The sequence below is a fragment of the Rhineura floridana genome, chromosome 6 (genome assembly GCF_030035675.1).
Source record: "Rhineura floridana isolate rRhiFlo1 chromosome 6, rRhiFlo1.hap2, whole genome shotgun sequence".
Lineage (NCBI taxonomy): Eukaryota > Metazoa > Chordata > Lepidosauria > Squamata > Rhineuridae > Rhineura > Rhineura floridana.
Window position 1 is genome coordinate 53,926,368 of NC_084485.1, and position 15,577 is coordinate 53,941,944.

The following is a 15,577-nucleotide window of genomic DNA, read 5'->3' on the forward strand; positions in this document are numbered from 1 at the left end:
GGGTGGTTTACAACAGATGCTATTGGAGGTCGCTGATTTATAGGGTCGCCATATGTCATCATTGACTTGAAGGCATATAACACACCCACACACATCCTGCCCTTCATTGTAAATGACCTCAAGCAAGTCACAACAAAGCAGATACATCAAAACAATCAATTAACAATTCAAAACTTAATTCAGAAGGTATACTAAAAATTAGTAAACACAGCTCTCCAACATACCATGATATGATACATCAGCTGATGATGTCAGTTCAAAGGCCTGATGAAACAAAAGTTTTCACCTGCTGCTGGAAGCTAGCCAAACCTAGTGCCTGCTTGACCTTAAGGGGAAGAGAGTATTCTATAGCCAGGGTGCCACCAATGAGAAGCCCTTATCATGAGTTTTGGAGAGCTCCACTTGACTTTGTGATAATAAAACCACACCAGCCTTCTTCTGTTGGACTCTAGTTTCCATTAGCCCCAGCTAGCAAAGCCCATGGTCAGGGATGATGGGAGTTGTAGTCTTGCAACATCTAGAGGGCCAAAGGTTTCCCATCCTTGCTTTATACAATCTCTGCAGTTTAAGCTTTGTAATTGGCTCCCTGAACAGTTACAGAAAACCTAATCCTAGAATGAAAGGACATGTAGCTTGAGAGAGAGAAAAAAATATTTCCCTGTCCTATTAGACTATTCTATGCTGAAAGCCTCTTGTCTGAACAAATACATTATTTATTTATTAGATTTATATCCCTCCCTTCCTCCTAGTAGGAGCCCAGAGCAGCAAACAAAAGCACTAAAACACTCTAAAACATCATAAAAACAGGCTTTAAAATATATTACAACAAAACATCCTTAAAAACATATTAAAACAAAGCATCTTTTAAAACATCTTTAAAAAAAGCTTTAAAAACATATTAAAAAGCAATTCCAACACAGACGCAGACTAAGATTGTCTGGTCACTAGGATTTATGATACTGTTCCTCAGCCTCAGTTTCCCTGTCTGTCAAATGTGAATAATTCTGACGTATCTCATAAGAACTCTCAAATGCTTTTATATAGCACCTTCAATGTATAATAATCAGTATTGGCAGACTGGGAGAAAATGGTTATTGCTGCAGAACATAGGAGATTAATGTGTAATTTTCTATGCTGGTAACTTTGCAACTGTATGGTGTGATCTGCAGTGCAGGAGGTGATAACGGACTGTATACATGTTTAGAACAGAGTAAAATATGCTTCTGTGCCTGAGTTTCAGCTCCCATTACTTGTTTTGCTCCTGGTTTCAGGGATCCCCCATTGAATTTACAGGCAAAGCATTCTAAGGGGACCAACCACTCTGTTGTTTTAGCGTTAAGTGCCAGCTGCCTTAGATTTCTGTAGGGAATTGCATGGCTCCAGCAGACTATTTCAGATAATCAGAAGCAGCTGCATATAATCCAGGAATACCCTGAGAGGAGGGGGTGGACTTTAGGCAGGACATGGGTTCAGTTTCCAGGACTCCAGCCAGTCCAGAGCTCAGGCTTATATTATGATTTGTGTATGAGGTTTACAAGTCTTCCGTTGCCCCTGAACTTTCCTTTCCTCTTAAGTGTTAATCAACTCATAAGCTAGTGCTGTTTTAACGTGAATTTAGGCTTTAGAATTTTGAACTCCATATAAATAGGAGATTCCAATCCCAGCTACTCTTCCCTATGTGGATGTTCCTTTGTTCTTCTGTGGGGTTAGTAATTAGTGTTCTGAATATACACACAAACAGTTTTAAAGACAAAAGGCTAGGAGGGGGCTTCTGATGGCATACCGTCTCAGTCCACATGGAGTGAGACACTAAGACATTTTTATATTTATGTCAAATGCACTTTAAATTGTATTTTAGATGTATGATTTGCGTAGATCATAATAACTCATGATTAATGTCACAAAAGAGCAAAAACAGTTTTAAAGATAAAAGCTGGGGTGGGCGGTTGTTTTTTAAAATATATTTCTTTCCCAGCTCATTGGTAGGAGTTTGTCACCCTCCCAGTTATGTAAAACTCATGAAGAAATATATGAACTTCAGGCCAAAATCTTACAAAGTAATGTGCAATTGTAAAACACATAAGTGTGTACACATGAAGTGGAAAATAGGTTTGCCCAGTCTATAATAACTTGGGCAGAACAATTAATTTATTTAAGGCAATTATATACTGCTTAATCATTAGCATTTCTAAATGATGTGGAGGGAAGCCTTATGAAGTTTGCGGATGATATGAAACTGGGAGGGATAGCTAACACAATGGAAGACAGGAATAAAATCCAAAGGGACCTGGATAGACTAGAAAATTGGGCTGAAATTAATAAAATGAAATTCAATAAAGACAAATGCAAGATTCTGCATTTAGGCCACAAAAACAAAATGCACGGGTACAGGATGGGAAATACTCGGCTTAGCAGTAGTGCATGTGAGAAGGACCTTGGAATTGTAGTGGATCGCAAGTTGAACATGACCCAGCAGTGTGATGCTGCGGCAAAAAAGGCAAACGCGGTTTTGGGATGCATAAACAGAGCTATAGTTTCCAGGTCGAGGGAAGTAATAGTCCCACTATATTCTGCATTAGTCAGGCCTCATCTGGAATACTGTGTTCAGTTCTGGGCGCCTCATTTTAAGAAAGATATAGACAAGTTAGAGCGGGTTCAGAAGAGGGCGACGAGGATGATAGCCGGTATGGAGAACAAGTCTTATGAGGAAAGGTTGAAGAAACTTGGCATGTTCAGTCTGGTGAAGAGAAGGCTGAGGGGTGACATGATTGCACTCTTTAAGTACCTGAAGGGCTGTCACATAGAGGAGGGTACAGATTTGTTCGCTGCTGCCCCAGAGGGTAGGACTAGGTCTAATGGTTTTAAGTTGCAGGAGCGTAGATTCAGATTGGACATTAGAAGGAACTTCTTGACAGTAAGGGCAGTTCGGCAATGGAACCGACTGCCTAGGGAGGTAGTGGGATCCCCTTCGCTGGATGTCTTCAAGCAGAGGCTGGACAGCTATCTGCAGGAGATGCTCTAGCTGTGGATTTCCTGCTGTGAGCAGGGGGTTGGACTCGATGGCCTACAAGGCCCCTTCCAACTCTATGATTCTATGTACATACTAATAAACTAAATAAACTATACAGAGACTAAAGCAATAAAAAATCATAAAACCCAAACAGAAACCTGAATGCTACCTCAGCAAGCTTGCTAGAATAAGAAAGTCTTTGTCATGCATCTGAAGTTCAGCAAGGAGCAAATTCAGCAATAAAATGAAATTGGGGGGAGGGACAATCTGTGGTAGTAGAGCCTCTAAGGCCACGTTTGCACTATATATTAAACCATTATTATGTCACTTTAAACACTCATGGCTTCCCCCAAAGAATCCTGAGACCTGTAGTTTAAAGGTGCTGAGAATGATTTGGAGACCCCTATTCCCCTCACACTGCTACAATTCCCAGGGTTCTCTGGTAAGAGGGATTGACTGTTAAACCACTCTAGGAATTGTAGCTATGTGAGGGGAATAGGTTTCCTCCTAACAGTTCCCAGGAATCTTTTGGGGAAGCCATGACTGTTTAAAGTGGTATAATACTGCTTTAAATATTTAGTGCAGATAGGGCCTGAATCCAGAGTGCTGCCATTCTCATGGAAGGTTGGGGTGGGGTGACTGAAGGAAAAAGAAGTGATAAGTTAGCTCCAGGGGCAACCCACTTTTCCCCCATCCCAGGGGCCTTTCAGGGGAAGAGGAGGGTTTTGAACAGGGCAATACCAGACTGCAGAGGGACCCTGAAGTTGGCAGCAGTGGTGACACAGTGGCACTGATGCCGCTGCCAGGGGCTTAAATATGCCTGGCTGCGTCAGCGCTTCAGCATGCTGTGCATGTGTAATCCCCTGCAGGTTCTTGTGGGCCAAAAATGGAATGAATTTGCAAAGATTCCATGAATAACTTGTGAGCTTTTTTCCCCACAAAGAAAACATAACATTAAATATAACACAGTTTTATATGGTTCTCAGCTTCCAAATACTTAAAAGATCCTTGTCCATGTGTCCTTTCTTTCTTTGGCAAAATATCTTTGCAATCAGCTGAAAAGTTCTTTTTCTTAATCTTCAGGAGATGAATCACTTTATCCTGCTGCTCCGAACCACTGCAGCTTCAGCTAGGCCTGGAAAATCTATGGATTTAGCAAGGCCCTTAATCAAGGGGTTAAAGACCAACAAAATAATAGCTTCCCTAGCAGCCACACCACCCAGGACCAACTTTTCAGCTCCACACTTGCTTTCTTCTTCAAACAGGGTGTTTCTGCTATGAAGCATGGGGAAGGGAGCAAAGATGGCGACGGTCAAGCAGTAGCTCTTTCTACCTCCGCTCAATTTTAACTTTTCTCAAGTTTTTAATGAGCTCTTAATGAGTAAGTGCACTGTTTCTCCTTTTTTACCAGCTCTTGTACAGTGATTTAGTGAGCTTGTGCTTCTCTTTTTGCTTTTTTGCTTTTCTCTTCTACCGTTGCTCCCTCTGAAATCTAATCACCTCCCATTACCCAAGGTCCGCGACTCTAGCCTTTTGAACTACTTTTGAAATGTTAACTTCCCTTTTTGTTATTCAGCCGTTATTGTTGTTTTTTTAGCGTATCTGCATTTTTCGCAGTAATGCCTCATTAGTTTTATTACCTTTTATCACCTCATTTTCCGTCTTAGCTCTGCTTCATCACGTTTCCTACGGATTGGCAAATGATAGAACGCACTTAAAGGGAATTTTCAATATTACTCCTATTAAACATAGGAGATAATATTTTACTGCTTTAAATCAGAATAGTAGTGACGAGAAGCCAACGGAAAACATCAGGAACTTCCCTACCGTCCCGGGATTCGAAACATAAACAAATCAAACCCCACCCACCAGACTGAACCAACTAAAACAAGATTGTGGGGGTTACACCTGCACACCTGCCATTATCCAAGATGGCAAGCATGTGCATGCTGATACAGCAACTCAGGAAGTGGTGCTGCCAGCCCACGCAGGGGGCGTGGGTGGTGTTGCCTGGAAAAGTGGCTCCTGCTGTGCAATCCATGTCAGTACCAGGGTGTGGAGTGCACAACTCCCCAACCCCAGCAGCTGGAGTCCCTGTCAGCTGCAGGCACCCTCGGCCAGTGTCCAGCCTAGCTGCCCACTGATGCTGGACCCGGATTTGGATACAGTGTATCCAAAGCCTCTTCTGATATGTCCCCAACACCCTCTTTTTACTCTCTCCAGCATCAGAGCCCATGCTGTGAAGAGGCAATGGAGGTAGTCCTTTTCACAGTAAACAGTATTCAGAGGTAGTTTATCATTGCCTTCCTCTGAGGCTGAGAGGCAGTGACTGGCCCAAGGTCACCCAGTGAGCTTCATGGCTGTGTGTGGATTTGAACCCTGGTCTCCCAGGTCGTACTCCAGCACTCTAACCACTACACCACACTGGCTTTCATTTCAAAGATAGGCACCCAGTATTGCTGAGCTTTTACACCAGCAGTCCATGGGCCTGATCCAGCCCCCAAGCAAATCTTTTTGGCTCCCCCAAGACCGCATAAATTCTGGCAGCCATGGCAAAAGAAATTTTTTTTAATGTAGACACAGCGCTGAATTGGATGATGCCCAACACCCTGATGGAAATTCAAATGGCCCTTTCCTAGTCATCATATCGATTATTTGATGAGAGAGGGGGTAATGACCACCCTTCCCCGCTCAGCTGAATTCGATGGATCAACTTAGAAGGTGAATTCTCTCTCTGTGTGTGTGTGCGAGCACTTTCATATACAAATGTGTTTATGAAAGAGATTGTGGAGTGGCTGTACACACCAATGATATGTGGCCTCCAGAGGATTGGCTAAGGTGAATGTGGCCCTTGGCCAAAACAGGTTAGCCACCTCTGTTTTACATAATTCCATCATGGATGAAGGAAATAAATTCTAGCATCCTGACAATTCTAACATTTAAAACATTAGTATGATATACCCTCTTACAGTTTTATGTTGTCAGATACAGCACTTTATGCTGAGCCACTTTAAAAGTTAAACATAGTGACATTCATTGGTATAATTATGTCCCTTGTCTCAGAGATATCAAATCATGGTCCTTTGTTCCATTGGCTTTTGGTTTTAATCAGATAATTGTGCCCCCATCATTGTATCATAAGTTTGTGAGCTGGCCCTTAGATCCAGTTTCCATCTCCATTAGTTTTTCATAAGGCCACAAAGGTCTTAATTGAGAATAGATCACAAGTTTGGTAATAAAGGGATTGCAACTGAAAATGCTGTGAGAAAGTGGGTGGTGACCAGTCTGATTTATATATATATTTAAAAAATCAAAGTGCTGAGGGAAATAGATACTTGCAGTCAAATATTTGTAGATAAACAGTATATTTTGTCCTTACAAAGAAACTCACCAAGATTATATATTTTTAGATTAAAGGATTTGAGTGGCAGATGCCATAATATGTATATATGCTGGGGGAGGGGGTTGCATTGTTGTCTGAGTCCTCTTGCCAGCTGGTTTCATTCTGTTAGAAGTTGCTAATGGTTCAGTTGGGAAGGTGTGCAACAGTGGGGAAATCTGACAGCTCTGCCACACCCCTTTTTTAAAATGTAAATTCATCTGTCAAATTAGAGTGTTTTACTAACTTAGCTGTTGGGCTGGTATACATCATTTTAATTCATTTCTTGAAGCTTTTCCCAAAGTCAAGGACTTCTAAATCCTTAAGCAAATCAGAACTCCTTTATCTAGTACATTAGGAGCACCCCTGACCAGGGCCGTGTTCTTTTTTAGTATCAGCTCTGTACAAAACAAACTGTACAGGTATGTAGGAAACTACCTTATACTGAATCAGACCATTGGAACATATAGGTCAGTATCGTCTGCGCTGACTGCAAGCGGAAATCTGGGGTTCAGTCAAAAGCCTTCTCAGCCCTACCTGGAGATGCCAGGGACTGTTTGCATACAAAGCATGTGCTCTGTTATTTAGCTATGGCCTCTCTTCCAAATTTGCTTGAGGTCTGGCTTCCCCACCAACATCACTTCCATTGTCCTAGATTCAGGTTCAGTCAGGTGGGTGCTCCTTGAAATGCACATGAAATTGCAATGATTTTTCATGCACATAGAGATTAAGCACCACCATAGCTGCCAGAGTCTGCTCTTCTTTTTGATAATGGAGGGAAGGGTAAGTTTACAAGTTACTGCTGTCATGTGTTGGCCACTCACTTGTGTTTCTTATCTCCTGGTGATGTCTTCATATGAAGTAGCTCACCACAGAGATCATGCGATTATTTTCCTCCACTAAGTTACTTCATGTATCAAAAAAGAAAGAGTTGCAGTGGCATAGTAAAATTGCCTGATCTGAGTGCCTCAAAGTACTGCTTCAGCTTTTCACTAAGCCTACTATACCACATTGATCGACTTAAACCAGTCCTCAATAAGGACACAGAAGTACTTTGGAAAACAATAAACAAGCCCAAAGTCCGTTTTCATCCTCTGTTTTCACTAGCTTAACATAGTAAAGCATGATGCCTGCTACAGATACTGTGTCTGTTATTTGGCAGCATTATATTCCAAATCCTAAATCACTTGATAGGACAAATGTGCTGCAGTAACTATATTTGTGCAATATTTTATTACAATTGCAAATTGTGATCTCATCCCATAAAAGGCTTCCAAATGCTACTGCAGTAAAAATAAGAAGGGGAAAATTGGATTTCACTGACGAGGAGTTATGAGGAAGGAAGGACAATTGCCTAATTATTATTTCTAATTATCTTGAATCATTTGCTCTCTGGATTGTTGTTCAAATGCGAGGGAACTTAATTTTCCTTTAATATCTAGCTAAGAAGAATTCAGTTGTGTCCCTTCGTTATGCCCAGTATTCCTGACAATTAAACCTGGAAAATTATTTGCTGAGAAGGGGAAATTTGTTGCTGAGACAAATATTTTAAGATACTGTTCACACTTCTCTTCCTATATTGCCGACTACTTGCTAATCTCAGCTTCACAGCACTGTGAGCCTGGCATAAGGGGAGAGGGGGTTGGATCACTCTGCCCCCAAAGAAATTTCTAGGCCTCATTTCAGTAAAACCATTAGAGTGGCATATAATAAAAATGATAAAACAACAATATGTAAAGCCACAATTAAAACAATCAGGAAGACTCTATTGAAACTTTACTGTTGTCATGATTGTTCCTTGTCTATTTTAACTTTTGGTCATCCAAAAGGGAGCTTGGAAGTTTCTTTAGGGACAGAGCAATCCAAGCCCCCCCCCCTTATTCCAGGCTGGGGGGCAGAAGGTTTGGATTAGGTAGAAGTGTCCCTTCACCCATCTGATTTGGCCCTTAGCTGCTGAATGGGTGGACAGAATTGCCACCAATGGGCTGCCCATATTCCAAGGATGGAGAAGGGATTAGGCTGAGCTGGTCTGGGATCCTAAGCCAGTCTCACTGCTATCACAGTGGGCGATGGCATTGGGCCTGATCACTGTGCTACCACCACACATGGTGCAGCAGTCGGATCTGGATTGGACCTGATTGCCCTGTCCCTTGGGGTAGGAGTTATAGGAAGTTCCATTGACTCATATGGGATTAATTTAGTTATGCATGCATTTTTGGTGGTGTAAGTTACATCAAACAGAGTGGACACAGGACTGGTGAATGAAGGGAGTTAGGCTACAGAGTAGCTTTGTTTATCCAGCAAAGGTGGGAGTTTGGATTGCTCCCTAAATGGGAACTACATTTCTCATGGTTTCTGATGCCTAATGGTACATCCTTAACCCCCAGATGTGCCAGCTAGGAGAGGACAGAATGTGGCATATCTGGTGGCTGAGCTAACCATAAGCTGGTATAAACAATTTACCCCAGGGTATCTATTTACACCAGCTCAGAGAAAGCCCTGCTGGCGGAGGTTAAGCTGGCGGAAGTTACGCTGGTGTAAATGGCAAAAAAAGAGAGGGGAATGGGCATGTTGGGGGTGGGGAGAGAGATAAACAAAGTTACTCTTATCCTGAGTCCCTTCAGTGGTCCTGACCCCTCTGCTTGTTGTAACTTACACGACCAAAAATGCAGATGCAATTAAATTCACCCCATAGGAGGCAATGGAAAGGCAGAAAATGACTGCTCCCTATTTCCCCAGCCCCATCATCCCTCTCTTTCTGGTTAGGAGCAGTTAGGATACAGCTTAACTTATACAGGAGATATGCTGGCATATCTGCCTCCTGGTGTATCTAATTTGGGTGGGAAAGCAGATAGCGGTGGTGACAGTAGGGAGGGGGGCTGTACTGGTACATGCCTATTATGAATCAGCTGTAACATCTGTGGGATTTGGGCCCATTTCATTATATGTTCAGGGTGGGTAGACCCTTAAATCCACCTTTGTGAATCTTTTAAGTTCATATTTTCCTCATATTGTAGTGTTAATATTGGTCAGTGGCAGCTCATTGTGTCTCAGACTACCTTTGCCTCATATAATGCACTGGTTATGAAACGACAATGTCACTCTGAATCCCATGGAGTAATGGTGGGATGCAAAAGTAGTGCACAATTAATAAAATAACCATGAGTACATTTAAGCTAAAGATGTTTAATGGGCATGTTACATATTCATCCAGGTCTAATGGGTGTTCTTTGTTCAAAGTTTTGATGGGTGTTTCCCTCCATACATACATAAAGATAATACAGTAGATATTGTATGCTGAAGTTTGTTTTTAAAAAAAAGGAAAAGGAAAAAGGGTGAACATAAACCACCATAAGCTCCTTGACTAGCAAAGAATAATGTGTTCCCAACGTGGACTCTTTTACAATGGTAGTAGTCGCCAACTGTGCTGGGAAGGAGTTGCATCATTAGGCCGGGTGTTATTGGTACTGTGGGGTTTCTAGCGCATCTCACGCTGGCTGCATAAACAAGTAAACTTCCTCTGAGGTTAATTATGTGCAGAACACTGGCTGAAGGTTCGCATGTCACCTTAGAGACGGCCCTGAAGCAGGGAAGGAACAAGTAATGTACAGCTTGCCTGCCTAGAAGAGAGCCAGCATGTCTCCCTGACACACGCAACACCCCCACCCACTTTGCAGCTGCAAAGTCCTCTCCATCCATTCCATAAGCAGTGCAGAGAGATGGAATTCTGCATTCACCACTGGAGACAAAGGCCCTGTTCATCCGCGGTCATCGCACACACACAAAAACCCACTCTTTTTCCTTGTTAACTAGGTTCTAAGCCATGTTGTGAGGCTGCTGCCACCTCCACCACCATGCTCAGATGGGGCTCTTGTATTGCTACGAGCAAAATGGAGGAGAAAGAACAACTGCCTCAGACTAGGCAGGAATAAGCGGGTGGATCCCTAGCAAGCCCTTTGACATGTCTTTGCGCAATCTAGACCAGGGATGGCAAACTGATACCTCTGGAGACCTTATCAAGTACACTTCTGCTCCAGCCATCACATAGAGGATGGATGGTGGCACATTTGTGCTGAGGTGGGGAGAAGTGGGACCAAGTGTCCGTGGCTGCCAAATGGCTGCAGATGTTTGAATCAAATGAGGGGTGGGCATCAGAAAGTTATGAAGCAACTTGGCACATGTGCACACACACATACACACTACCTTTGGTGTAAGGCAGGATTAGCTGGTCATCGCAGGACCAAGTAGGAATTCCATCCCTCATTCAGTGGGCAAAGAGAGAGGAGGCAAAATTAGTGGAATACCCTGAAAACTCACAGTGGTGGAAGGGGTCCCCTCAGATCACTCTTCCACGGATATCAAGCTTGGAAAAGGGGAGACAGGAACACTCTTGGGAGCATGCCTTATTCACCCACCCAGAGTTAGCTAGCTCAGGGGCTGGTGTGACTCAGGTATGGCATCCATCAACACCCCATGAATGATGCAACAATGATGATATGGGGCAGGGTCTTGACTGCTCCTGGTTCGGAACCAGGGTAAAGCTTCCTGGGAAAGAGTGATCCCTTCAAGGAAATTCTCGCACTGTGAGATTAACCTTCTTCATAGGGTTGCCATAAGTCGGAGTCGACTTGAAGGCAGTACATTTACATTCAGTAGTTCATTAAGTTATAGCCCTGGTAACCCCAGAAGGCTGCATCTTGTCTGTCTGCAAACGTCTGAGCATTGGGCTTTCCTCCATAGCTAGCTGCTCTCTTTATCTCAATAAGCGATGATGCCTTGAGGCAGGATGCCAGACCCTGGCCACTTGAAAGAGTCCTAATTGCCAGGCAATTTGCCCTTGCATCAGTGGCTTTTAGCATTTCACTTTGTATGAGTCACTGAGCTGAACTGTCATCATTAAGCAAAGCTTCCCTTTTAAGGCATGTTAAGAGGAAGCACCTCCAACCTTACTCACTGAATATGTTCCCTTGTGGAAGAGAATGTGTTGGCTGCACTTTGAAGGGCTGCCCTGGACAAGGGCAAAAAGAAACTTATCACATTCCTCTTTAAGAGGGTTTGACCCTGCCTTGCAAAGAACTGGCAGAGCCTGGTACATCCCCACCACCACCCGCTGACTTCAGCTGGAAAATATGAATGAGAGAGATTTAAAAGGGCTCATTGACATACATATCCATTCTCAACATTACTCAAGCAAGAAAAGGTCATTTTGGTTCAGGAGTGGTTGTATAATCTGTAATGTGTTAGATCATGGATGGCCAACTTCTGCATTTTCAGGGGTCACACTCCTCTCTGGACAATAGCCCAGGAACTAGGCCAGGGGTGGGAAACCTTTTTTTTATCCTGAGGGTTGTACTGTCTTCTGGGCAACCTTCCAAGGGCCACATGCCAGTGTTGGGCAGGGCCGGAGGCAAAAGTGGGCAGAGCAACAATGTAAATTTTACCTTTGTACAAGCAGCATTGATCTTGGAGTGGGTTTTTCCCTGCCTATTCTTTACTGATCAGACAGGGAGTTGTACCTTATGGGATGGTGGCCACAGATGGATTCGCTTTGATCACAACAAGCAGCAGCAGCGCAAGGAAAAGTGAGAGTGGGCAAGATTAGCAAACACCCTGAAAATTCACAGTGAAGGTGGGGTCCCTCAGACCACTCCTCCATGGGTATTAGGGATTGGGGAGAATATTTGCTGAATTGGATTTATTACCAGATTTTTACATAGTCTGATATTGTTTTCAGACCAGCACTGATTTCTTGCGGCTGGTCACACTGTCATTGGACCAATTTTTTAAAAAAAATCCTCTCAGAATTTTATGTTGTTGTCTTTGTAATCAGCTTTCTGCTAACCTGATGCTTTCTTAACTTCTGTCTAGGTGATAACAATCTCCATTAACAATCAAAAGTACTGCAAAACAACAAGAATGGTAAAATGGGGGGGGGGGGCTGTCCTCCAGCACAGCATTTAGCCTGAGGCAAGAGACAGAATTAATGGCCGATTAGCTGCGTAACTGATATTTAAATACAAAAAAATAATAATCTGAGGAACAAGTGCCTACAGCATAAGCATTTTCATTAGCATTTTCATTAGCAACTACAGTATTTTTTTTGTCAACAACTGCGAAAACAATTGGGAACAAAAAAAATGGCAAATCGATACTGAAAACTGAATTGTAGGAATTCAAATGGATAGGAACCAGCTACTGAACCCCATCCCTAAGGGGTATCCAGCTTGGGGACATGTCTTCCTTGTTCACCTAGAGTTAGCTAGTTCAGGGGCTGGTGTGACTCAGGCATGGCATCTCTCACAGCACAACTGTACAGTAAACGAGTTTCTACACACCCTCGCACCCCCTTCTCTATCTTCCATAGAGGCCTCCATCCAGGCAAGAAAGACACACTATTGGAGCAAGACCACATTCTAGCCAGGCAGAAATATTTGGGGTGCAAAACGGGCAGTGTGGTATGTGACCTGGTGAGAGTACCAGATAGAGAGGCCTGGGCGGCCACATTCAGCCCCTACCCATGGGCTAAGCCATACAAATTGTCCCCCTCTTTCAATTAGGGTTGCCAGGTTCAGGGCCTGAGACTGATCCTGTATCTTTAGGAGAAGAGAAAGTCAGCCAAGTGCAGGTGTTCTTGCAACCCTGTAATGGGAAAAACCACAAGGTGGGATTCTCCCTTCCCCCTGCACAACTTTTAAAGATACAGAAGACCTCTTGGAGGCCGGGCCTGGCCCAAGTCCAAGTCATGCAATCATTGGGTTCAGTGAATTTGTAGTGGCCACAATGGCTTAGGATGTTTAAAATACATTCTTTGTCAGGGTACCAGACCATTGTTTTAGGTTATCATTGCTCTGGTGTTCAGGAAGAAGGCAGACCATGTCATTTTTTCGCAATGCTTGAAAGAATGCAATTTGCCTCCTGCTGCTTAGTCCACAAATCAACATTTCTCTATGTTGATATTTTCCACAACCAAAGTTACCTATGCCAAGTATCCACCCTACTCCTTTAGAAATCTCAGAGCAGCTTATGTCAGACTTGCAAGGGCCTCGCATCCTGACAGTATTTTTTGTAAGCTGCATAAAGGTTCTATTTACAATCAAGTGGTATATAATTTTTGTTAAATAAAATAAAGCAAATACTTTGATCCACAGCCACTTGCCATCCCAAATGCTGCAGCATGTACTGGGAAATAAACCGTGTACTGGGAAATAAAGATGTCCAAAATGCATGTTTTGCTCATAAAAGCAATCCTGACCATTCCCACCAACCATACTCTATAGTTTTTTTCCCTACTTGCTGTATTTGCAGAAATTGCTGATGACTATATCCATAACTGCTAGTTCACATGTGTCTGTCCACACAAATATGTACTTTGGCGTGGTTAGGAAGCATGTATTGTGTGAACTGGCCCCAACCATACATGCTACTTTGAATAGGTCTCACAGTGCATTTTGCCCAATATCTTCTTACTGGTAGGCACAGCTATTGTGAGATGAAGGCATTACCCTAACCCTTAACAGTTGAAGATCAGGGAACTCTACCTACACATTAAGCACAAAGGTGTGTAATGAAGGACACAGTTTTCTAAAATGAAAAGCAGATATAGAAGAGAGGGATTTAGACTACAGAAGAGGGAATTGCTTCCCTCTCTCTGGCACTTTCCTGCTCTAAATTCCCCTCTCCTGAAGCTTGGGTCTTCCCCCCCCCATTTAATAAAGAAAAAGCAGGCTGCAAGCTACAGCTGCATGTGTTTGTATGTAATGTGTAGCTATCCTCTGGCTTGCTTTCGCTTTGAAGCAGATGATATTGCACACGCTTCCCTCTCCAAGTAAAATTACCTAGGAACATAAGCCATACCAGGACTGGTAGTTTTCTATATCACCCACCCCACAACCTCCAAAATACCAACTCACACAAATGTCAATGTCACCTAGGAACAGTATGCACATTGAAATTAAAGTATAAGATTGAGATCATTGTCCTAATTTATTAAAAATGTAGCCATTGGGCTGTTTAAAAGTTTGTTTAATTAGTAATCCAGTTTGTTGATTTTGATTCTGAAGTAAAATATTGCAATAGGATAGGAACACCATTAGAAGAAATCCAGAGCTTGGAAAAGTTACTTTTTTTGAACTACAACTCCCATCAGCCCAGTCCAGTGACCATGCTGGCTGGGGCTGATGGGATTTGTAGTTTTAAAAAGTAACTTTTCCAAGCTCTGAATAATACAGTCGTTTTTACAAGAGAAGCTAACACAGGGTAGAGGCACACTTACTGTTGTGTCAGTTCCAGTGCATCTCCGCCTCTCTTTTCTGAAAATGGGAACACATGACACTAGTCAAACCCCATCCCTTTTTACTGTAAAACCTGGTGAGATCAGCTCAAGTGCGTTTTTTAAAAAAAATTCTGCTTCAAAAAGTTTTTGCAACTGATTGGCAGGCAGATCAACACGTTCCCCCTCCAGGTGTGGCCAATGGAAATGCTTTGCTGTAGGCAACTAGTGAGCTCACAGCCATAGATAGAAGGGGAATGAGGGGCTGTACCTTCAATCTATTTCTGAATCTCTGAAAGCTTGTTCTCAAGACTCTTCTGAAGCTTTCTGAAATGTCCAGGTCAATAAATTTCAGATGAAAGAAGAGAAAGATGGTGCTAATGTCACAATTTTAAACACAAAGTAAAGGAGGAGGATGTCTCTGAGCCTTCATGGAGATCATCACGATTAAGATGCCTGCATGGGAGAGAGAAAGTATCCTAAGCAGAATAAGGATCCTTGTCTACAACCACTAGCTCCCTAGGATAATACAGAGTTAGGAAACTTTACAGGTAATGCCAGCTAAATGTTTGCTACCCCAAAATAGTGAGTTTCATATGCTCCTTGTTCATTCTCTCCTTGTGTGCAACAATCCATAACTTCCAATCCTTGTTTACAGCAAGCCATAGTTTGTCATTATGTTCAGACAGGCAAACTATGGCTTGTGGTTGCCTGCAAACAAATCAGGATCACAAACTAAGGTTTGGTCCTTGTTTGTGGCCTTCTTTTTTTGACAGTTTGCCTGTCTAGACAAAACACCAAATTATGGTTTGTGGAAAATAAGGATCAGAAGCTACAAATCACTGCACGTGAAAGGAAGGAGGGAACATGCGAATAACAGGTTTGTGTCTGTTATTCTCATCATAGCTCCAGACCATGG

General features: G+C 42.8%; 1 protein-coding gene and 1 long non-coding RNA gene across 4 annotated transcripts in view; one reads left to right on the plus strand and one right to left on the minus strand.

Moving 5' to 3' along the window:
• Positions 1 to 15,164, minus strand: part of LOC133387336 (uncharacterized) — a 32,571-nt gene extending 17,407 nt beyond the window's left edge. The window contains exons 1-2 of the long non-coding RNA XR_009763455.1: positions 14,930 to 15,164; positions 14,662 to 14,698 (exon numbers count right to left, since the gene is read on the minus strand). This is a non-coding gene — a long non-coding RNA (uncharacterized LOC133387336). The remainder of the gene's footprint in view (positions 1 to 14,661; positions 14,699 to 14,929) is intronic.
• Positions 1 to 15,577, plus strand: part of TSPAN2 (tetraspanin 2) — a 111,972-nt gene that overhangs the window by 68,414 nt on the left and 27,981 nt on the right. The window lies entirely within an intron of this gene.